This window comes from Macaca fascicularis, chromosome 3 (assembly GCF_037993035.2).
Source record: "Macaca fascicularis isolate 582-1 chromosome 3, T2T-MFA8v1.1".
Classification (NCBI taxonomy): Eukaryota; Metazoa; Chordata; class Mammalia; order Primates; family Cercopithecidae; genus Macaca; species Macaca fascicularis.
Window position 1 is genome coordinate 147,742,648 of NC_088377.1, and position 23,477 is coordinate 147,766,124.

Consider the following 23,477-nt stretch of genomic DNA (forward strand, 5'->3'; position numbering starts at 1 on the left):
AAATGATTCAGATTTCAATTAGGGAGTTTGTGAACCTTCTCCCATCTCCTTGCTCTGACTCCTGGGTTGTTGGTGGGGGCAGAAAGCAGAGATAAGATCCAAGCCAGGACACTAGATAAAGAATCATGCCTATTTCTCCTTCCTCTCCCTCATGATCCTGAGCAGGTACAGGTATGACTGGGACACTCCAATTCATTACTGAGCTGCAGGCAGCAGATCACAGAAGGAAAGCAAGAGAAGGGGGAGGGGAGCCAAGAGTTAGAAAACCAGTGACTTAAACACAAGGGCCCCTTGCTTTGCGACACATATACCAACATTGCAATGAGACTGAGAGATGAGCTTGGCGCCTGAGCAAAGAGGACACGAAAATTCATGAAGCATTTCATATTTTTTCAGGGGCTGGTTAAAAAAAGTTCTGGAGATAGATAGTGATGAGGGCTGAACAACAATGTGAATGTACTTAATGCCACTGAACTGTACAGTTAAAAATGACTAAAATGGTAAATTTTGTTATATTTTACCATAATTTTTATAAACAAATAAACATGACCCTGAGAGATAAAGGCTATATAAAGACATCATAAAGAGCAGCAAGCTATGAAACGAAAAATCACACAATTAGATTAATGATGTCAATTACAGCCAAAAGAAAAGCAAGTCTTGAAACCCCTATGCAAGCCCTCAGTCATTGCATATACCATGATATAAGTTCAGAGTATTAGAATGAACAGGATCAACGTCCTCTGGGTTCAAAGCCCAACTCTGACACTTAATAGCTGTGTGACCTTGGACAAGACACCTAACCTCTCTGAGCCTGTTTCCTTATGTATAAAATGAAAATGACATCAGACTCATGTATCTATTAGGAGAATCAAACAAGGTATTACAGGCAAGGCATTTAGCATAGTCCCTAGTAGCTAGTAGACAGTCATTAAATGTGTTTTCTTTCTTTTTCTACAACACACAAATGCAGTGGGTTGTGGGACACAGGAACTAACTTGACAAATAGTGAGGATAAAATAAAACAAAAAATAAAGGTAATATTTGGGTAGTAGTTTCTGGCAGAGGCAGACCAGATAGAGCAAAAACACTCAAATTGTTGAAAAAGACTTAAAAACTTCTATTAGGCATAGGATACTGGCTTAGCTGTTGTAACTAAGAAAGCCCCACATATAATGGCTTAAACAAGGTGGGAGTTTATTTTTCTCCATGTAATAATCCAGAAATAAACTGTTCACAGATGACAAGGCGGCTCTATCATTCTCAACATAGGATTTCCATCTTTGGCTCCAATGGGGTTGCTTTGGATCCTGATATCATCTAGGTAGCAGGAAGGGGGATAAAGGCCAGGGGAGGGGAGGATATAAATTTCTTTTAAGGACATGACTCAGAAATGACACAGCTCATTCTCACCCAGTGTGGCCAAATCCATGCTGTAAAGATGCCAAGAGAAGTACACTTGAACTGGTCAGACAAATTCTCAGCTAAAACACAGGATTGCTGTTATTAAAGATGGGGAATATGGATGTTGCTGGACAGGTAGCCATCTCAGCCACATACCTGTGTTATGTTTTCTCTGGTCTAACACTTCAGGCTTTCAAACACAACAAACAAAAACAACAAAGCTAACATAATCCCCAAAATATAGCTCAATTTCTTGCTTGTTAATTTATTCAATAAATATTTATAGACTACTTACTATGTGCTAGGCACTGTTTGAAACATTGCGAATTCAGCAGACTGCAAAACAGACCAGCTTCCTGATCCCAGAAAGCTGTATTCAATAGGGAGAGAAGGTAAACAAATGAAAAACAGAAAAAAACAGAAAGCAATAAGTGCAAAGATGAAAATTAAGGCAATGGGGAAATGAGCGACTGGGTGGCTCCTCCCATTGGGCGGTTAGGGAAGTCCCTGCGAAGGAAATGATGGATAAGCTGAGACCTGAATAACCGAGCAGCCAACCATTGGAAGAGCGGGAAGCAGAAAATGCCTGCAAGGGAAACTGCAAGGGCAAAGGTCCCGACGCGGGGAAGATCTTAGAGGGTTTGTGGCATGGAAGGGCTAGTGTGGCTGGATTTAGTGGGAGAGGGGAGAGAAGAGATCAGAAAGGCAGCTGGGAGCAGGCTTACAGAGGGCTTTGTTAGCCAGGGGCAGTTTGTTCTCTGGCATTTTCCAGCGCTGATTGCATTGGACACAAAGTAGGCACCCAATGAGTGTTTGATGAATGGATAAACTGAAAGATAAAGACCTGAGGCTGTTGACTCTCAAAGCTTTCCTTTGCTTTACTTGGCAAAGATTAGGATTAACCTCTACTTATCCTTTGCATACCTCTCACTCAGAACCTCAAGACCTCTTTCTCCTTGCAAGATTGTTCTTAGTGTCTCTGGTCGCCCAATGTCCCCTGGTTAGAAAAGGCCTTAGGGAAAGAATTTGAGGAGAAGACAGCTATCTGAAGAAGATGGTCACATCTCCTCTTTGACTTTGTCTACTCTGTTCAACAGCTCCCGTTCTGATTTTCCTCCATGGGGTTTAACAGATCTGGCCCCAGCCTGCCACTCTTGGTTAGGGTCAAGTTTGAAGAAGCAGTGTAACAATGGAGTGGCAGGATGGGATGGTAGTTAAGGCTGTGGCCTTTACAGCCAGACTGCCCAAGTAAGGTACATAGCCATCTTGGTCATCAGTTTACTTATCTGTGAAATGGGGAACCATAATGGTTCATTACTGCAATACTGAAAGCTTTGAAACTAAGATTTTTAGTAACTCACTTGAGAGCAACACCTGTCCTGAGTTAATATGAAACTATGTGGAAGGAAAACTTGGCATGAAACTGCTTATAATCATTATTTATTCCACTTTTTAAATATTAGTGTATTTTGTTTGATTAGGAGACAGCCATAGACCCTTCCAGGGGAGTTATATAATTTACGTAATTTATAATGGGCCATACTTCTCAAAATCTGAAAAATTTTGAAAACCGAAACACCGGACTTCAAGAATTTGGATAAAGGACTGTGAACCATTACTGTCCTTCTTAAAACATGGCAGCTAGAATGCATGTGAGCTGGCAGTTGTGGTTAACGTGCCAGTTCCAAGTTCAATGGGGAGTGAGAAGGTGTCTGGATGTCATAGAGTCAATCCCCAAACTTGCATTTCCCCCTTGTGGGTGAGATGGTAAAATGTGGCTCAAATGATACAGTAGGAGGATTTTCCAGGCCTCACAGGACTGTTCTTCGGGGGGAGATCTTGCGATGCCCTAGCTCTGGCCATTCTCCAGCCAATGGTTTCAGAGCTGATTTCTGATAAATGGGGGTTCTTTTAGTTTCAAGCAAGCAACAGAAGTCCACATTAAACTAGCTCAAGCTAGAGGATTATCAACGAAGCCAAGGTCGAGAGGCAGCTGGGCTTTAGGGATGTTCTGGAACTAGGAATGAAAGCGTTGTGGACAGTTAAGGCTTCCCTCACTCTCTTTTTCCTGCTTCTATGCAAGTCCACCCATCCATCCATCTGGCTGCAGAGGAGCTTTCTCTGCTTACTAATCCACTTGGCAAAAAACTGCCACTGTCAACGGCTTCTGAGCCATCTCTCCTGCATGGATTCCAGGCTCCCCAGGAGCAGGACATTGGCTTGGCCCAATGGGTTAAGGAGATGTGGTGGTGTGTGGGGTCAGGTCACCCTGCCCAAACGTGGCTGCTCCCTCAGTAACTTTGTGGGTGGGGAGGGATGGGCAGCTGCTGTAAAATGTGGGAAGGTTGTGTGGGGAAATTGTGTGAAGGCTGGAGAACAGAAGGGTTGGATTGAGCAGACCCTGCTTCACACCAAACCAAAAACAAATGGTAAAGTGATGGGGCAGGGAGATCAGGCAACAGGCAGAGATGTCTCTGATCCTGTATCTTGAGGGAAAATCACACTGACCTTCATTGCCACATGTGTTTGTACCAATGCTGGTTTTTTTTTTTTTAAAGAAAGGCCAGGTGAGAAACTGGTCGGTTCAGGAAGGCTCTATCTGGTTCTTGTTGGGGTAGGATGGGGGAAGGTAGAGAAAGGAAGATAGAGCAATAGCATTAGAGAACAAAGGGGCAGTTGAAGTGTTTCGCCTCCCCAGTCTATCAGTGCACAAGCTGTGCCTGGTTTCCTTCCACACGGCCGTGTCTCAACATCAGAACAAAGGATTTCCTCTGGGCCCTTTTGTACAGGTTGACCCAAGATCCCTCCTTGCCTGTCAGCTCCTGGGGGCTGTGACCACTTTAACTGTGGTCTCACCTCATTCTTCCTGTTGAGAGACAAAATCAAGAGAAATCCAGTTCCCAGGAAGACAGAGGAAGATTAGAAAGAAGGAGTCCCTGCTCTCCTTCCCATGGTAGACAAAATCATGCCTTCCTCCCCAAGATTCCACTTAATTGCTGCTCCTTTAAATGTGTAGTTATCTTGCACTTGGCATGTTTACTGGATGGGACAAAAATCAAGGGTCTGCTTGAGGACTTTTTGAGAGGAGACAGATGCAAATACCTTCTGACTTGGGAACCACTTACAAGCTTAGGCCCAATCTGCACGTCTGGAGAAAGTAGCCCAGGACTAATTTTTCATATAGATGCAGAGGAGCAGAAAAATTAAAGCCCAATTCTTTGATAATTTACCTGGGGATCAGAAAGTTTATTCTGCGCTTAATTCCATAAGATCTTCTGCAAATATATGTTGCAGTCACTGGCTCCTTCTTGGCATTTGAATTAACATGGAACATTTTCCTCTCTAGCCCTTCTAGTTCTGTGATTTAGATTGACCATGTGGGCAAGGTAACAGAGGAGGAAGGTGAGGAAAGGACCAGAAATGTGATGTGTCTACAGATAGCAGGAATATCTACTCTTCTAAGCTGTTGCCTCCCTGATGCAGCCCTTGGTCAGATTCCCTAGAAAGGACTCGCTCCTGCCCCCATCAGTTGCCAAGCCAGCAGGTTCCAAGTAACTCCAGCCCAAAGTTTCATACTTAGGATGCATGTAACCAACCAACAGGTAAATAACTACAGGAAGGGCTGTGTGTGCAGTTTGGGTAAGATCGGGGCCTGGTAGAAAGAGCTGTGGGCTGGAGGTCTGAAAACCTGGGATAGAGTCATGACTCTGTATGGTGAAAACTTGGGTAAGTCACTCACTCCTCCTGAACTTCAATTTTCATATCTATAAAACAAGTTAAGATTGATGACCTCTGGGATTACTTCCTGCTCCAACTTGCTGGATTCTCCTTGCCTTTTGAGCATCACAGTTCCAGAGCACTCCAGGCCTTTACCTGGAAAGCATGGATCCAACAAAGGTGAAATTCGAATAGCCAGTTGGATTAGTCTACTTAGGCTGCTGTAGCAAAGTACCTCAGACTGGGTGGCTTTAACAACAGAAACACATTGTCTCACAGTCCTGGAGGATGGAAGTCCACGATCAAGGTGTCAGCAGGGCTGGTTCCTCCTTAGGTCTGCAAGGGAGAACCTGTCCCAGTCCCCTCCCCTAGCTTCTGGTGGTTTTCAGGCAATCTTTGGTGTTCCTTGGCTTGTAGATGCATCACTTGGTGCCTGCCTCCATCTTCATGTGGCATTCTCCCTGTGTGTGTGTCTGTCTCTGTGTCCAAATTTCCCTGTCTATGACACCAGTTACATTGGATTAGGGTCCATCCTAATGAGCTCACTTCAACTTTATTACCTCTGTAAATACCCTATTTCTGGATAATGTTACATTCTGAGGTATTAGCAGTTAGGACCTCAACATATCTTTTCTGGAGGAAACAGTTCAACCCATAATACCAGTTGTAAGGCTTGACTGAACATCTCTGCATGGAAGAAGTGGAAAAAGTGAACTAAAAATAAGTTTCGATTTTTAAAAATCAGGTGATATTTTTATGCAACACTCAAAGCTGAGTTTACCAGCTGTTACCAGGTTTGAGACGTAGTGTCTCGACAAATGATTCTCTCAAAGGAAACATAACGTGTTTTCTTTCTTCTCCTTCTTACTTGCTTGTTCCCTCCATTCTTTTAGTTTCTGACTTCAGTTGTATTAATTATTACTTCATTCCCCTCCACTCTCCCTACTTGGGTCTTGCAAAATAAAGAAAAATCTGTTCTTTATTCTCTGGTTCACCTTCCAGAGGAAAAATGCAGCCAACATCCTTGCTGAATCATTACTTCTGCTTTCAAAGCCCCCTTTCTTCCTCTCCACTTTTCCAGGAACTCATAGAAATCTTGGGGCTGGATGAGACCTGGGATGTTTTCTAAGCCCCTGACTTGGGTCTCTTGTACAATAGCCAACAGCCTGCACCCCCCCCCCTTTTTTTTTTTTTAGATACGGTCTTGGTCAGGTGCAGTGGCTCACGCCTACAATCCAAGCACTTTGGGAGGCTGAGGCGAGTGGATCACGAGGTCAGGAGTTCGAGACCAGCCTGACCAACATGATAAAACCCCATCTCCACTAAAAATACAAAAATTAGCCGGGTGTGGTGGCATGCGCCCATAATCCCAGCTACTCCGGAGCCTGAGGCATGAGAATCGCTTGAAGCTGGGAGGCAGAGGTTATAGTGAGTGGAGATCACACCACTGCACTGCAGCCTGGGTGACAGAGGGAGAATCCGTCTCAAAAAAAAAGAAAAAAAAGAAGATATGGTCTTGCTCTGTCACCCAGGCTGCAGTACAGTGGCATGATCATAGCTCACTGCAGCCTTAACCTCCTAGGCTCAAGCAATCCTCTTACCTCAGCCTCACAAGTAGCTAGGACTATAGGCATGCACTACCACATCGAGCCAATTTTTAAATTTTTTGTAGAGATGGAGGTCCCCCTATGTTGACTAGGCTGGTCTCAAACTCCTGGACTCAAGCGATCCTCTTGCCTCAGTCTCCCAAAGTGCTGAGAATTACAGGTGTGAGCCACCACGTCTGGCTGTCTGCTGCATTTTTAAGCCATCTCTGCATGATTATCTCACCAATTCTGAGGTAAACGATTGATGACTATAAGCATCAGGTAGATCTATGTTAGGTTGAAATCCAGGTCCCCATTCTGTCACTTCTGAGCTCCCTGGAGCATGACAGAGCAAAGCCATTGCATCTTCCAGGAGGCAGCCCCAGGAAGCAACACCAGCTACTCAGCTCTAGGCTCCTATTAACATTTGAGAGACAGACTTCTCTGGTCCTACTAGTTATTTAGCCAGTCAACTTCAGGATCTGTAACTAACTAGTAGAGTGATATAGCCTCTTTGACTTGAGTTATAGGTAAAAGACTTGAATTTCAAGTACCTGCTCTCTCAATTACTACCTTAACTTTTCAGAGTCTCAGTCTGTCGGTCCACAGAGTGAAGACCACAGTACTTGTGCTCATTCTTCATACGATTGCTGTGACAGCAAATAGGACAATGCTCGTGAAAGTGGTTCGTCACTACTACTGTTACTACTATTGCTGCTGCTACTGCTCTTAGCTCCTGGCTGGCAGTTCTCTTTCTAGACTGGGTTAAGATAGGAAGTGTATAAGAAAACTTTGCTGTAAGTCGCCCTGAGCTTCTAGGAAGTGGCTGGGGAGAGGGTGTCTGGGAAAGCCAAGAGGGATTATTCAAATAATTACTTTCCTAATCTGTGATCCAAGTTCTGATTTTTTGCTGGATTATAGAGCTGCCTGGGAAATGGCCAAGTTCAGTTCTTAGAAGAAAAAATCTTCTAAGTGCATGTACTGTTTTGGAATGAGTTAAGCAAGACACCGAATGGCAGCCATCATTTGGATCCTGTCATCTAAAGCAATAACTAGCTCCCCTTCAATATCAGAGACTTTAAGAAAAAATGGACAGAAAAGAGTTATTATGTAATGCACGGCAAGAAAAGAAAGTGCTAGGGGTTTGTTCCCTCCTAGCCTACTCTTTGTCATGTACATCCCTTCCAGCATTAAGCAGAACAAAAGAACTGTGTGTGTACAAATTACAGGTGAAATTGTTGGTAGACCGGGGATGGGCTCTCCCTCTCAGATGTGGACCTGAGGCCTGGAGGCTCCTACTTGTCAGCACTGATGGACCCACAGCCTCCATTCCACCCCTGTGGTTTGCAAAGCGAGGTTCTCACCTTGCAGGGCCTCTTGTTGCCCAGCTCTAGTCTGAGTGTTTGGCAGTCCTTTCGGTCATTCTAATGAAGAGAGAAAGGAGGTTGCTTTCAGGTGCCTGAGGGCCTGGCATCTGCGGTACTTACACATGAGTGATTTCAGTATCCAGAGAATCACATCAGGAGCTAATTAAAGCCAAGCCTAAGTTATTTATCTGGGACAGATTTCTACTCACTCTCTTGTTCAAGATAAAGAAATTGTTGTTTTGGTATTTTGATAAAACATCTTAATAAATCTCAAATATTTGCTTCTGTGCCTTTCTGATATCCTAGCCATTATTCATTTGTGGTTTGGGTCTGACCTTGGTCTAATAGAGCTACAAGATTTCCCCAGGTCCTTGCTACCACTGGGTGTAGTCAACTGAAAAGTAGTTTTGTAGCGTTGGTGAAACCATCTGGTGGTGGTATGAATATGAATATATATTTTGAGATAACAGAAATAAGGACTTTGAACCTTTACCTAAGAATATCCCAAATTAAGCAAAATATAAAATACACATTTTTTAAAGGTGAAGGAACCATATTGGAGTAGTAATTCCCAAGCTTTTCTATTTATCACAGTTATCCCAGTAGGTCCTCAGTGTGGCCTTTTCAATTCTGGTTTTTGAAAAAGCTCCACTGATGTTTCTGATAGGCTCCACTCCAATATAATAGTAATTTATGTTTTCTAATTCAACCTCTGCCAGCCCTGGCTTATCAAAATGTGATGTTATTTGTTCTCATTAAATCAAATTATTTTCAATATTATTTATAAACTACAAGCTGAACTTATTTCATTCATGCTATTTTTTTTTTTTTTTGAGACAGTCTCACTCTGTTGCCCAGGCTGGAGTGCAGTGGAGTACAGCTCCCTGCAGCATTGGACTCCCAGGCTCTCAAGGGATCCTCCTGCCTCAGCCTCATGAGTAGCTAGGACTACAGGGGTACACCACCACACTCAGCTAATTTATTTTATTTTTTGCAGAAACAGGGTCTCTCTATATTGCCCAAGCTGGTCTTGAACTCCTGACCTCAAACGATACTCCTGTCTCAGCCTCCTAGAGCACTGAGGTTGCAGGTGTGAACTACCATGCCCAGCCTATTCAGTGCATGCTTTTTAAAAATTTAGACTAATTTACCAATTTTAGCTAAGGTATTGTCTTGCTCACGGGCAAAGTAATTTCTTCTACCTCCCTTGTTTTTGTTTAACTCTTTAATTCTCTTATAGTTAAAAAAATAGCCTTTAGCAGGGAATAATTTGAGAAAAATCATTTCAATGGCCATGCACGTGTGATTTTATATATGCAGCTATGTAAGTCTGGGTTTTTTTGGGTTGTGGCATCAGAATCCACCTCACATAAGCTCAAGCAGAAGATGAATGTATTGGCTCCTGTAGCTACAAAGTCCAAGGATGCAGCTGCTTTAGCTAGAGTCAGAGATTTCATTAATCACCCCACTGCCTTCATAACCTAAGCTCCCTTTTCTCCCATTGCAAATAGGTTTCCTCCATATGGCTAAGAGAAGTGGCCACCAGCAGCCTGAGATTTACAACCCACAGCTAAGCAACCCCAATAGAAAAATCTCCCTCTGAATATCTGTATATCAGCTATAGGAAAGGATCCATTTCACATCCTAGAAAGATGTGATCCTTCTAGGGTCACATCTCACTGGTGGTGATGGTGCACAGAGATTGATGGCACCACCTAGACCACACAGAGTGGGGAGGTGCTCTTCAGAGAAAAGATAGAGTCATCTGTGGAACAGGGTTTGGCACTTTTCTGCAAGGAGCCAGGCAGCAAATATTTTAGGCTTTATGAGCTACATACCATCTCTGCTGCAAATTATTCTTCTCTTACTAAGCTTGCTTAGTACTACACCGAGGAACAAGTACTGGGAGCAGAATCAAAATTGTGCAGAAAAGGACAATAGGGACAAAGGAAAGAAGGAGAGAAGAAGAGCGAGGGGTGGGAGGTGCAGAAGCGCATATTTTAGAAAGTCTTAAGGCCACCTTTCTCATCACAAACAACAAAACAAGAAGTTGTAGAGATAGGAAGCTGGAAAATCTATCCTTGGCCATCCATCCTTTGCCAGAAAAAAAAAAAAATTATTTCACTTAAACATAGCCATAGGAAAAATAAAAAAGGGCATGATCAATGTCCATACGAAGTTCTTATTTTTTAAAAAATGTGATAATAAGGAGCAGAAATAACATTCCTTTAGACAATGAAAGCACATAAGATGCTCACAAAAGACATGAAAACCATAACCTAATATTCTAAAACAAGCTAAAATAAAGCAAAGTGATAAAAGCTATGGAAAAACAACATAAATCAAAGGTAGAAGAACTCAGAAATGATGTGTTTGGATAGTAGGAATATTCAAAAATAGAGGTAACAGAACTATCTTTAGAAAAAGAAATTTAAAAAATCATTTCAGGAATTAAGATTAAACTACATGAAATACTAGAGTAAATAAACATTCATTTTTTAAAAAGGAGATTAAAAGAAGGAAAATTGTAAAAATCCAAAAGAAACGAAGAGAGAATTTGAGAGAAAATAACAGCTCAGAAAGATATCCAAAGATGTTCAAACATATGTAAAACAGGAGGTCCTGAAAAAGAAAACCAATCAATGGAAAAGAGCAAATGCTAAAAAATTTTAATAAAAAAACCCCTTATCTTAAAATATGAACCTCAAAGTGACATCTTGAAAGGACACATTGTGTTTCTGGGGGAAAATGACTCAGAACAGAATTCAATGAGACATATTCTTGTAAAATTATTGGAATTTAAAGGAAAAAAATTCTTTGGATATTCAGACAAAAGAACCAGACATTTAGAGAAAGAAAACTCAATCACCATCACACTTTTTTTTTTTTTTGACTGCAACGGTTTATGCCAGGAGAGAAAAAATGTGAATCAATAACTTTAATCAAACTGACATTAAATTATAAATGCTTCAGACAAATTATTCTGAAGATGTGAAAATTCAGGAAATAATATTTCAAAAATCTTTCCTTGGGAATCTGTTAAAGAAGAATTTTCAGACAAAATGACTGGAGAGACATTGACATAAAGACTATTGGTAAGCATTAAATGTCTATTAGTCTATAGAATAAAATCTAAGTGAAGATTGTAAAGTTCAATGTGTAAGTACGGTGCATGATGGCTGTGTGTTCTGGTAGTATAACGCAACTATCAAAACCTGAGGGAAGAATAGATTGAGTATATGAAAAACAAATTAAGTTCATAATAGATATTAACTGGGAATAAAACATTACTTCAAATTGGATGCTGGGGAATGCTCATGGTAGAAACGAATAGACAACAGTAAAAAATCAGAGCTCTAAACGTATTAAGTAAAGGTATTAGTATAAAGGTAATGGCTAGAACACAAATAGAAACCTTTCTAAATACCAAAAGATATACCCATAAACATATTTGCTTATATTAATGATATAGCAATGCAGGACTAAACAATTACACTTAAAAAATGTTTATGCTTGGAAGAGGAGGAAATGGGTAAAGGGAATAGGGATAGTAGTTAAAATTATTTGAGTATACCTTGTTTTATAGATTTGACTTTGGAACTATGTATATATTGTATCTATTTATAAAACAAAAGTAGGGTTGGGCACAGTGGCTCATGCCTAGAATCCCAGCACTTTGGGAGTCTGAGGTGGGTTGATTACTTGAGACCAGGGGTTTGAGATGAGCCTAGCCAGCATGGTGAAACCCCATCTCTACTTAAAAATACAAAAATTAGCCAGGTGTGGTGGCAGGTGCCTGTAGTCTTAGCTACTTGGGAGGCTGAGGTAGGAGAATCACTTGAACCCAGGAGGCGGAGGCTACAGTGAGCCGAGATCTCGCCACTGCACTTCAGCCTGGGCTGCAGAGCAAGACTCTGTCTTGAAAACAAACAAACAAACAAAAAACAAAACACCAAAATAAAATTTTAAAAATCAACTCCTAAAAAACAAAAATGAAATTAAACCTCACTGCCTATCAACATAGAGGCAAACCCACATAGAGAAAGATTTTTTTTCCTTTTTCTTTTTTTTTAGTTTTAATTTTTATTAACTTTTAGGTTTGGGGGTACGTATGAAGGTTTGTTACAGTGGTAAACATATGTCATGGGAGTTTGTTATACATATTAATGCATCATCCAGATATTAAGCCCAGTGTCCAAGTTATCTTTTCTGCTCCTCTCCCTCCCCCACCTCCCCCATCAAGTAGACCCCAGTGTCTGTTGTTTCCTTCTTTGTGTTCATAAGTTCTTATGTAGCTCCCACTTATAAGTGAGAACATGTGGTATTTGGTTTTCTGTTCCTGCATTGGTTTGCTAGGAGTAATAGCCTCCAGACTCATCCACGTTCCTGCAAAAGACATAATCTTGTTCTTTTTTATGGCTGCATAGTATTCCATGGTGTATGTGTACCACATTTTCTTCATCCAATCTGTCATTGATGGGCATTTAGGTTGATTCCATGCCTTTGCTATTGTGAATAGTGCTGTAATGGACATTCACGTACATGATTTCTATTCCTCTGGGTATATACCCAGTAATGGGATTGCTGTGTTGAATGGTAGTTTTCCTTTTAGCTCTTTGAGGAATTACCGTACTGCTTCCCACAATGGTTGAATTAATTTACATTCCCATCAACAGTGTGTAAGTGTTCCCTTTTCTCCACAACCTCACCAGCATCTGTTGTTTTTTTGACTTTTTAAACAATAGCCATTTTGACTGGTGTGAGATGGTATCTAATTGTGGTTTTAATTTGCACTTCTCTAATGATCAGTGATGTTAAGCTTTATTTCATATGCCTGTTGGCCACATGTATGCCTTCTTTTGAGAAGTGTCTGTTCATGTCCTTTGCCCACTTTTTAATGGGGCTGTTTTTCTCTTGTAAATTTAAGTTCCTTATGGATGAGGGATATTAGACCTTTGTCAGATGCATAGTTTGCAAATATTTTCTCCCATTCTGTAGGTTGTCTGTTCACTCTTGATAATTTATTTTGCTGTACAGAAACTTGTAAGTTTAATTAGATCTCACTTGTCAATGTTTGCTTTTGTTGTGATTGCTTTTGGTGTCTTTATCATGAAATCTTTGCCCATTTCAATGTCCAGGATGTTATTGCCTAGGTTGTCTTCCAGGGTTTTTATAGTTTCGGGTTTTACATTTAAGTCTTTAATCTATCTTAGTTGATTTTTGTGTGTGGTATAAGGAAGGAGTCCAGCTTCAATCTTCTGTATATGGTTAGCCAGTTATCCCAGCACCATTTATTGAATAGGGAGTCTATTCCCCATTGCTTGTTTTTGTCAGCTTTGTCAAAGATCAGATGGTTGTAGATGTGTGGCCTTATTTCTGGGCTCTCTGTTCTGTTTCATTGGTGTATGTGCCTGTTTTTATATCAGTATCATGCTGTTTTGGTTACTGTAGTCTTCTAGTATAGTTTGAAGTCAGGTAATGTGATGTCTCTAACTTTGTTCTTATTGCTTAGGATCGCCTTGGCTATTTGGGCTCTTTTTTGATTGCATATGAATTTTAGTTTTAGAAATATAAATAGTTTTTTCTATTAATAGTTCTGTAAAGAACGTTGGTGGTGGTTTGACAGGAACAGCATTGAATCTATACATTGCTTTGGACAGTGTAGTCATTTTAATGATTTTGAGTCTTCCTACCTGTGAGCCTGGGATGTTTTTCCATTTGTTTGTATCTTCTCTGATTTCTTGGAGCAGTCTTTTGTAATTCTCATTGTAGAAATCTTTCATTTCCCTGGTTAGCTGTATTCCTAGGTATTTTACACTTTTTGTGGCAGTTATGAATGGGATTGCCTTTCTGATTTGGCTCTCGGTTTGGCTGTTGATGGTGTATAGAAATGCTAGCGATTTTTGTACATTAATTTTGTATCTGTAACTTTGCTGAAGTTGCTTATCAGCTAGAGGACCTTTTGGGCCGAGACTATGCGGTTTTCTTTTTTCTTTTTTGAGACAGAGCCTCGCCCTGTTCCCCAGGCTGCAGTGCAATGGTGCGATCTCAGCTCACTGCAACCCCCGCCTCTTAGGTTCAAGCGATTCTCCTGCCTCAGCATCCCAAGTAGCTGAGATTACAGGTGCCCACTACCACGCCAGGCTAATTTTTTTGGTATTTTTTGTAGAGATGGGGTTTCACCATGTTGGCCAGGCTGGTCTCAAACTTCTGACCTCAGGTGATCCACCTGCCTCAGCCTCCCAAAGTGCTGGGATTACAGGCGTGAGCCACCATGCCCGGCCCGGAGTTTTCTGATACAGCATCTTGTCATCTGCAAACAGAGATAGTTTGATTTCCTGTCTTCCTATTTGGATGCCCTTTCTTTCTTTCTTTTGCCTGTTTGCTCTGGCTGGGACTTCCAATACTACGTTGAATAAAAGTGATGAGAGAGGGCATCCTTATCTTGTGCAGGTTTTCAAGGGGAATGCTTCCAGCTTTTGCCCATTCAGTATAATGTTGGCTGTGGGTTTGTCATAGATGACTCTTATTATTTTGAGGTATGTTCCTTCGATACCTAGTTTATAATATAAAGGGGTGTTGAATTTTATCGAAAGTTTTTCTGTGTCTATTGAGATAATTATTTGGTTTTTGCCTTTAGTTCTGTTTATCTCATGACTCACATTTATTGATTTGTGTATGTTGAACCAATCTTACATCCTGGGGCCTACTTGATCATGGTGCATTAGCTTTTAGATGTGCTGCTGGATTCAGTTTGCAAATATTTTGTTGAGAATTTTTAAATTGAAATTCAAGGATACTGGCCTGAAGTTTTATTTTTTTTGTAGTGTCTCTGCCAGGTTTTGGTATAAAGATGACACTGGCTTCATAGAATGAGTTGGGGAGGAGTCCCACTCCTAAATTTTTGGGGATAGTTTCTGTAGGAAAGGTACCAGCTCTTCTTTGTACATCCGATATAATTCAGCTGTGAATCCGTAAGGTCCTGGGCTTTTTTTTTTGGTAGTAGGCTATTACTGATTCAATTTCAGAGCTTGTTATTGGTCTGTTTAGGGCATCAATTTCTTCCTGGCTCGGTCTTTGGAGGGTGTATGTGTTTAGGAATTTATCCATCTCTTCTGCATAGAGTTGTTCATAATAGTTTCTGATGGTTGTTTTATTTCTGTGGGGTCAGTAGTAACATTCCCGTCATCATTTCTAATTGTGTTTATTTGGATTTTCTCTCTTTTCTTCTGTCCAGCTAGTGGCCTATCTTATTAATTAAACAAACAAACAAACAAAAAACTCCTGGATTTGTTGACCTTTTGAATGGTTTTTCATACCACAGTACTTTGACTGTATATTTCCAGTGAGATAAACTCTAAGGATAAAAGGAAGTGTAAAATATTGTATTTTCAATGATTATATCATTGGCAGCAATATTGGTATTGTTATTCTAAGTCTGTTTTTTATGTATGGAAGAATAAAACAAAATTTATGTGTATATATATACTTTTTCTTTTGTTTTTTTGAGACAGGGTCTCGCTCTGTTGCCCAGATTGGAGTACAGTGGCATCATCTTTGCTCACTACAGCCTCTGCCTCCCAGGCTCAAGCGATCCTCCCACCTGAGCCTCCCAAGTACCTGGGACTACAGGCACACACTACCACACTGGGCTAATTTTTGTACTTTTTTGTAGAGAGAGGATCTCACCATGTTGCCCAGGCTGGTCTCAAACTCATGAGCTCAAGCATCCTCCTGCCTCGGCCTCCCAAATTGCTGGGATTACAGGCATGAGCCACTGTGCCTGGTTGCTAAATAACAATTTTGATGGTATTACTGAGAACAGGATTTTTGACAAGGGAGAAAGGAAATTAAGTGAAATCAATGAGGTAGCTATCAATGAGCTTAAGTAAAAATCCAGCATTTTGGGTATTAATATTAATTTGATATATTTTTTCATTTAAAAAATGTTCACAATCCCAATTTCTGCAATGGTGAAGTAGAGCCCTTCAAGATTCTTCACCTCCATAAAAGGAGTGAGAACAATGGCAAAAATCGCCAAAAATAAATGTTTTCAGAATTCTGGAAATTGAAAGCATGCAACAATTTGAGGGGTTTCATTCAATAAATATGTCTGAACAGCAAGCTTTGTTTTATTTTATTTTTTTGAGAGAGGGTCTCACTCTGTCCCCCAGGCTGGACAGAGTTGTGTTCACAGCATACTACAGCCTCAATCTCCCAGGCTCAAGTGCTCCTCCCACCTCAGCCTCCAGAGTAGCTGGGACTTACAGGCAAGTGCCACTATGCCTAGTTAAATTATTTTTAATTTTAATTTTATTTTTAGTAGAGATGAGGTCTTGCTCTGTTGCCCAGGCTAGTCTTGAACTCCTGAGCTCAAGTGATTTTCCCAGCTTAGCCTCCCAAAGTGTTAGGATTACAGGCACGAACCACCATGCCTGGCCCTAAGCTTTATGTTTTGATTTGCCATAATCTCATTCGTCTAACACCTACCCCAGGGTTACCATGTAACAGCCTCACAACTATAATAGCTATGAAAACTAGCAGCTTGGTAGGCACTGGAGGAGGCAGAACATGTTTGGGGCTCCCAAAAAGCTCATTCCGGGAGAGTTGCCACTATTTGGCCCATCTGAAAACTCTCTGGACAGATTCACTCTCAGAGCATTCCTTCTGTGACCTGACACAGAGTTCACGCTGTGTGAACAACCTTGCCCTCAGGAAATTTGTTAAAAAACGATCAACAACAATTGTTGAACAATGCAGCTGCCCGGGGCAGCAGTACCAGTTGGAACTAAGAACAGGCTGACTAAAAAAAGGAAAAACTAGGGAATGTGGCTTTCAAAACAGAATAGAGCTTTGAAAAATTTCAACATATTCCATGGAATCTAGAAGGCCACATGCTTGTGCAGGGCTGTGCATAAATCCAGGAAAGAAAGAGAAGGCTCTGTGGACCCCAAGGCTTTGCATGGGCAGGAATGAAGGCAAAGGCAATGTTGCAAAATGTCCTCTGGAGCACTGAAGCTGTGCTCAGACACACAGAGTTCTCAGCAGAGGTTAAGGGGTTGATTGGCTCAGGCATGAATAAATCTCTGTCCAGTCATTAGTTGACCACTAAGTGAAACAAGCAGAGACTTCGGGGTCCACACATGACAAAGAATACAGATTTTACAGAATTACTCCAGAAAAGTCACTAAATAAGCACACAGCAGCAGCAATAACAATAAACAGCAATAAAAGAAAAATGCATGGACTGGGCTTGGTGGCTCATGCCTGTAATTCCAGCACTTTGGGAGGCCGAGGCAGGCAGATCATGAGGTTGGGAGATAGGGACCATCTTGGCCAACATAGTGAAACCCCATCTCTACTAAAAATACAAAAACAAAAATTAGCTGGACGTGGTGGCATACACCTGTGGTCCCAGCTACTAGGGAGGCTGAGGCAGGAGAATCACTTGAACCCCGGAGGTGGAGGTTGCAGTGATCCCAGATCGCACCACTGTACTCCAGTCTAGCGACAGAGTGAGACTCCGTCTCAAGAAGGAGAAATGGTTGATGTGGGGAATCTGCTTTTCATATTTGCCACATTATATTTTTTACAATGCCTATTTTTTCAACAAAAAGTTGTAAGACATGCAAAGAAACAGGAAAGTTTTCTTAATTTGTCTACTGAAAAGACATAGAAACATTGGTCAATCCAGTAGCAATAAGCATCCCTACTGCCAAGATTGTGGTCTCTAAATAGTATTTCCTACATCAAGAAATAAAAACAGGCTGGGTGCAGTGGCTCACACTTGTAATCCCAGCACTTTGGGAGGCCGAGGCGGGGCGGATCATGAGGTCAGGAGTTGGAGACCAGCCTGGCCAATATGGTGAAACCCCGTCTCTACTAAAAATACAAAAATTAGCCAGGCATGGTGGTGCGCAACTGTAGTCCTAGCTACTCGAAAGGCTGAGGCAGGAGAATCGTTTGAACCCCGGAGGCGGAGATTGCAGTGAGCCGAGATTGTGTCACTGCACTCCAGTCTTGGCTACAGAGCGAGACTGCCTCAAAACAGAAACAAAAACAAAGGGTTTTTTGGAGAAATGGTTGATTGCAGGTTTGAGGAAGGAAATATACAAAATGAGAGTGAAAATTCTTGTAATACCAGAAAAAAGAAAAGTATCAAAACCAAGCACTGTCATGTTAAAAGGACTCAGAAGCCAGTTGAATACACTCCAACTGACCAAAGGTGGGATGATTTGAGTTGATAAGGGTAATAATTGCAGTAGATCAAAAGTCATCAAACATAGTTAAATTTATCTGAATTCAGGTGCATCCCAAAAGAAGACCATGAGACAATGAACTGAATGCCAGTGGTTTACTTGAAAGGCGATCCCAAGAAACAACACAAGTTAGACAGCGAGGAAAGTGAGACAGGGAAGGAAGAACGGCACAATGTGCATGTGACTTGAGAGCCCTCTCCTAGATGATGTAGCGTGTCTCTAAAAATTGTCCTGCCGAGGGAAGGTGAAGCCACCCCTCATGGTTAAAGTTGTCTTTTGAGGCATTGAATCTCTGTCATTTCTGGGCTGCCCATAGGTGGGCTCAGCAAGTTCCTGTAGCTTTGGAGAAAGCTCTCAAAGAAGCAAAAGGAGGGTGATATGAGAAGCTGTCAGTATGCATTGTTACTGTCCAGCACAAATGCAGGTGAAATCTGAGGTGAGCCCAGGGGATATGGGGTTGGACATCAACAGCATCTGCTAAATATCTTTGAGTTCATTATGATGATACTAAAACAAAGAAAGAAGAAGAAACACACCAGCTCATTGTTCTGAAAACCAGTAAATGCAAAGAGTCAGATATTTACTGTGCTTTTCCTATATGATATATACCTAGAGGAAATCATATCATTGATGAAAGAATGTTTCTTTTATGGATGTATCCCTGATAATATAGAGGAATAATGGAATTCAAATATCACCATTTTAAAACCCCAGCACTATTAATGATCTAGGCAAAGATCATAAATGTCTGCTACCATTACAAAAATAGCCAGACATCATGCACCTCTTTGTGGAAGTACACAAATGCTCCAATAAAAAGGCATCACCAAAAATGTAATATTTTTGGTGAATTTGACCAAGCTCCTAAATTTAACTATCATTTACAGAAAATATAAGAGGTCCAAGGAACATATTAAAAAACAGGGAGACAATCGACACACTCTAGATTGCAGGAAGGTCTCCAAGACAAAAGAAACAGTTTACTTAGCAAAATAGCTGCGATGAAAGGGGAAAAAATTTTCTCTCATCTTGTTAGGGTGGCAAATATCTGAGTCTCACAGCACCAAATATGTTACCAGCGGAAGATACCTGAGTTACTGGCAGCGAATCCGTATGGGCCTGCAGCAACCCCAATTCTTGCCTCCTCAGAAGAAAGAATTAAACTGAGGGGTATAAGGCAGAAAAAGAGACCAAGGCAAGTTTCAGAGCAGGAGTGGAAGTTTATTTAAACAGCCTTTAGAACAGGAAAGAGAGGAAGAAATGCAAATGGGCACATGAAGGTCAAGTGCAGTGTTTAACCTTGATCCTAGGACTTTATAGGCTGGCCCCTTTCCCGTAATTCTTCCCTTAGGGTGGGCTTCCCGCACGTGCAGTGCCCTCCTTACCCTTGGGAGGTGAGCATGCGCAGTGTGTTTAGGAAGTTGTAGTCACGCCCATCTGAGACTTTCTTCCCTTTTCAGATGGAGTGTACCCAGAAGGTCATACTCTGCCATTTTGTCTCTTAAGGCACATGCCCGGGAAGTTGTGCCTCCCTGGCATCTGCATTCAATTAACATTTTAGTGCAACAGGTGTGGACCATCAGGAAATGGCCTCTCCTTGGTCTGGCTGCCAATTTATTACTTTTAGAGAGGCAATGTGATAACTTCCGAACCATCACCCATCATTCCTAGTGGGTGGGGAAGAGCCCTTTTCTGCCCCACTCATGACCGACTAACTACCTGCCACAACATTACCCTGAAAAACAGAGAAAGCCAGATAAACTAGTTCCTTTTAGTCTTCTTAAATTAAAACAAAATATTGTTTGAAAACTCATGATTTGTTCTTTTTGGCTAGAGTTGCTTTAAGCAAAGGTGTGAATTCCTACAAACAGAGGAACTGAAAGATAGTTTTTTCTGCTGTGAGTCTCAGAGAGAAACTGTTAGGTAATCTCTTCATACATCTCTCTAGATATTCCACATGTCCAAATATATTCCATTTATCTCTACATAACTACAATTTTTCTATATATATTTAAGTCAATCAATACAAGAAAATCTTTAAAAGTTAGATTGGGTCAGGATAAATGCTGAATTGGCACCTGGGCAGTTATGACTTCGAGTCTTCCAACACTTTCCAGCTAAAGGAATTTGTCTTATGTCTATTAGGCTGCCTCCTTTCCCAGGCTGTGAGTATTGGATACTTCTAGCGCATGGCCTAAGTAAGTTCCTCCCAGTTTCCCGTGGTACTATGTACGTACACCAGAAAACTTTTGAGCAAAGTTCAAATAGGAAGGTCAAGGAGGGGAGGCAGTCTCTGGTTCTTTTTGTGCCTTATAAGTGGTTTTGCTCTTAAGAGTTGGCTGCAGACTTGTCCAGGTGTCCCCTACCTCCTTCTTTATGTTCTCTGCTCTCTTCTCTCCCACAGCCTTTGATGACCAAGGTGGCAAGCTCCATTGCTGGTCGGGGTAGCCGTTTGCTCTTTATTTCCCCATCTGGAAAGCTCTGCCTACGTGATTTCTAATTTTCAGCCCTTGCCCCAAAGCTCCTGGCAGTCAGCTGCCTGAGAAGCGGTTTGGATGAGGCTGATACCTATCTTCCTTCCCAGTTCCTTCTGCCTCCTCAGCCAACAGTCTAGGTCAGTGACTGAGGGAACTAAAAATAGCTGAACATGCTCTAGCTAGTCATTCTTTAGTAGCTGGGTCAGATGAGGCACCGGAAAAGGGAATTGTGGAACCTGATGTACAACCCCAAGAACTGCAGGTGCCTATTTACTGAAAGCCAGCGTGTGATTTTGGCAGCAGAAGAGCAATAGAATATACATTCACACACATACTCATGTGTACTTGATACTGTGCACAAGCTGCACACACCATGACCAAGCACTGCAAAACCTCATGGAGAAAATACAGTGCTACCTGCAAGTCTAGAGGCTGACAAGCATGGCTTGGAGGGACCTTCCTGGAGGAAGTGACTAGAAAACCAGATCTGGAGTGAAATGCTGAATGTGGACAGACATAGGAGAGTAAAGAGGAAAGCACTGTTTCCTACATAGTTGGTACAACAGTCAGGAAGATGAGAGTGGTGGGCTCTATGGAGTTGGACAGCCGTGCTGGAAATCTACTTTGTTCCTTACTAGCTGTGTGGCTTTGGGCATGCTCCTTTACATCTGTACTCATCCATTTTTTCATCTGTGGAGTGGGGATGATGCTTACCATAGGTGGTTGTTGAGGGGATTAAGGGAGGCCATTCATATAAAGACCTCGCATGCCCACCTGGCACAGGGTTGGCACATATAAATTCTTTCCCTTCTAATCTACCTTTCTTTATATAGGAAATGGCACAGAGAGCAAGTCAGTTTATTCACTGCATTCTGAAGCTCATCTGGTTGTAGCTGGAGCCCCTAGGTTTGGCTTAGGCACCAGCTTGACTTGGGGCTTCCTGAAGAACTATGATCTTGTAAATATGAGATCAAGGTGGGTGATGCTATACTAGGTCAGTTTAGGTCAGGGTTTTTGGACTGCAGGTCATAACCATTAGTGGTTCAAGAAATCAATTTTATGATCTGAAACCAGCATTAAGAAAAAAATAGAATAGGTAGAACAGAACTGCACAGAGGAGATCCAGCAATATCAGACTGCATGGCACAAAGAGCTTCGCTAATACATGTGTGTGTATGTATGTGTGTGTCCTGGGTTGCAACGTGAACCATGTTTCTTACTGAGGCTTGTGGTCAAAAAAGTAAAAACAAAATTGTGGTCTAGAGGATGAAAGCTTTTGTTGAGAGAGTTCTAAATACTTGAAATCCAGGCCCTCTAAATGGTAAATTCCTGAAGAGTTTCATGCTGCTTGTAGCAGTTTTGAAGGCCTGTCAGGGAATTATCTACTTGGACCTTTTCTGGGTAAAGCAGATGGAAATGTTGGTCCAGAATTCCTCACAAGGTGCAGATGACTGAGAGCTGCTTGATTTGTTAAGGAGTTCCCACTGATCATTTTTGACTGTAAAAAGCACCAGCATTTGGCTCGATGTAGTAAGGAGGTGGAGGTATGGAGTGGAAGCGGGTAGAGAATGACATGTAGCTTGACAGTGGGTGTGGTGAGAGGTAGAAGTGAGACTTCTTTTATGAAACTTCCTTTGCTCAACACATAACTCCTGAGTGTCTACCGTAGGCCAGGCCTGTGCTCAGGCCCTGGGAATACACAATAGGTGTCAGGCATTCTTCCTGCCCTCCTAGTATTTAGTGGTAGAAACCAGTAAGGGCCTGCCAAAGAAATAGTTTTATTCAGTGAGTTAAAATTTTTGCTTATCAAGATTTTTGGCCAGGCGCGGTGGCTCATGCCTGTAATCCTAGCATATTGGGAGACCAAGGCGAGCAGATCACTTGAGGTCAGGAGTTTGAGAACAGCCTGGCCAACATGGTGAAACACCATCTCTACTAAAAACACAAAAATTAGCCAGGCGTGGTGGCACGTGCCTGTAATCCCAGCTACTCAGGAGACTGAGAGGCAGGAGAATCACTGAAACCCGGGAGGTGGAGGCTGCAGTGAGCCAAGATGGCACCACTGCACTCCAGTCTGGGTGACAGAGTGAAAAAAAAGATTTTAAGTATCCCTGGGCATAATATGGGACTGCAATATGCTTTTAAACTATTTGTGCTATATATCATTGTTTTATTCTCTGCTCCTAGTTTAAAAACTAGTTGAGAAAGAACGAGGTATTTCTCTCTTCTACATACATACTTATGAATACACCCATACATACACAATCATACATATACATACACATATTCACACACAAAATGCTAAATTCAATTGCTTTTGGTTCTGTGGCCCTGGTTTTTCAATGGGCCAGTATTCTTTAATAGCAGAAAGCTCTCTTTGCCCACTTCAGGACTGAGAAAACCCCCTGATTCCCAGGAGTCCTGGACACCCCACTCTCTGACTTGTAAGACCAGAATTTGTAATTTTGTTTATAGAAAGTGCTTGTTGTCATTTCTTGATAATAAAATATGTGCACATTATGAAGTATTTGGACAGGTTAATCAATTTGCAGAGCCTGGAAATGATATGCAACTGTCTCCTTTTCCCAGAGCTAAATCATTCTCCTTTTTGCTCCTGTAGGAAAAATACAGAGACCGTTCCTTCCCCAGGCAGGCTAGGGTGATGAC

General features: G+C 41.6%; 1 non-coding gene across 1 annotated transcript; it reads left to right on the forward strand.

The window, feature by feature from the left end:
• The first annotated feature begins 284 nt into the window (after positions 1-284).
• Positions 285-392, forward strand: LOC123572608 (U6 spliceosomal RNA). Its single transcript, XR_006697173.1, has one exon. It is a non-coding gene; the product is annotated as a U6 spliceosomal RNA (small nuclear RNA).
• The last annotated feature ends 23,085 nt before the right edge of the window (positions 393-23,477 follow it).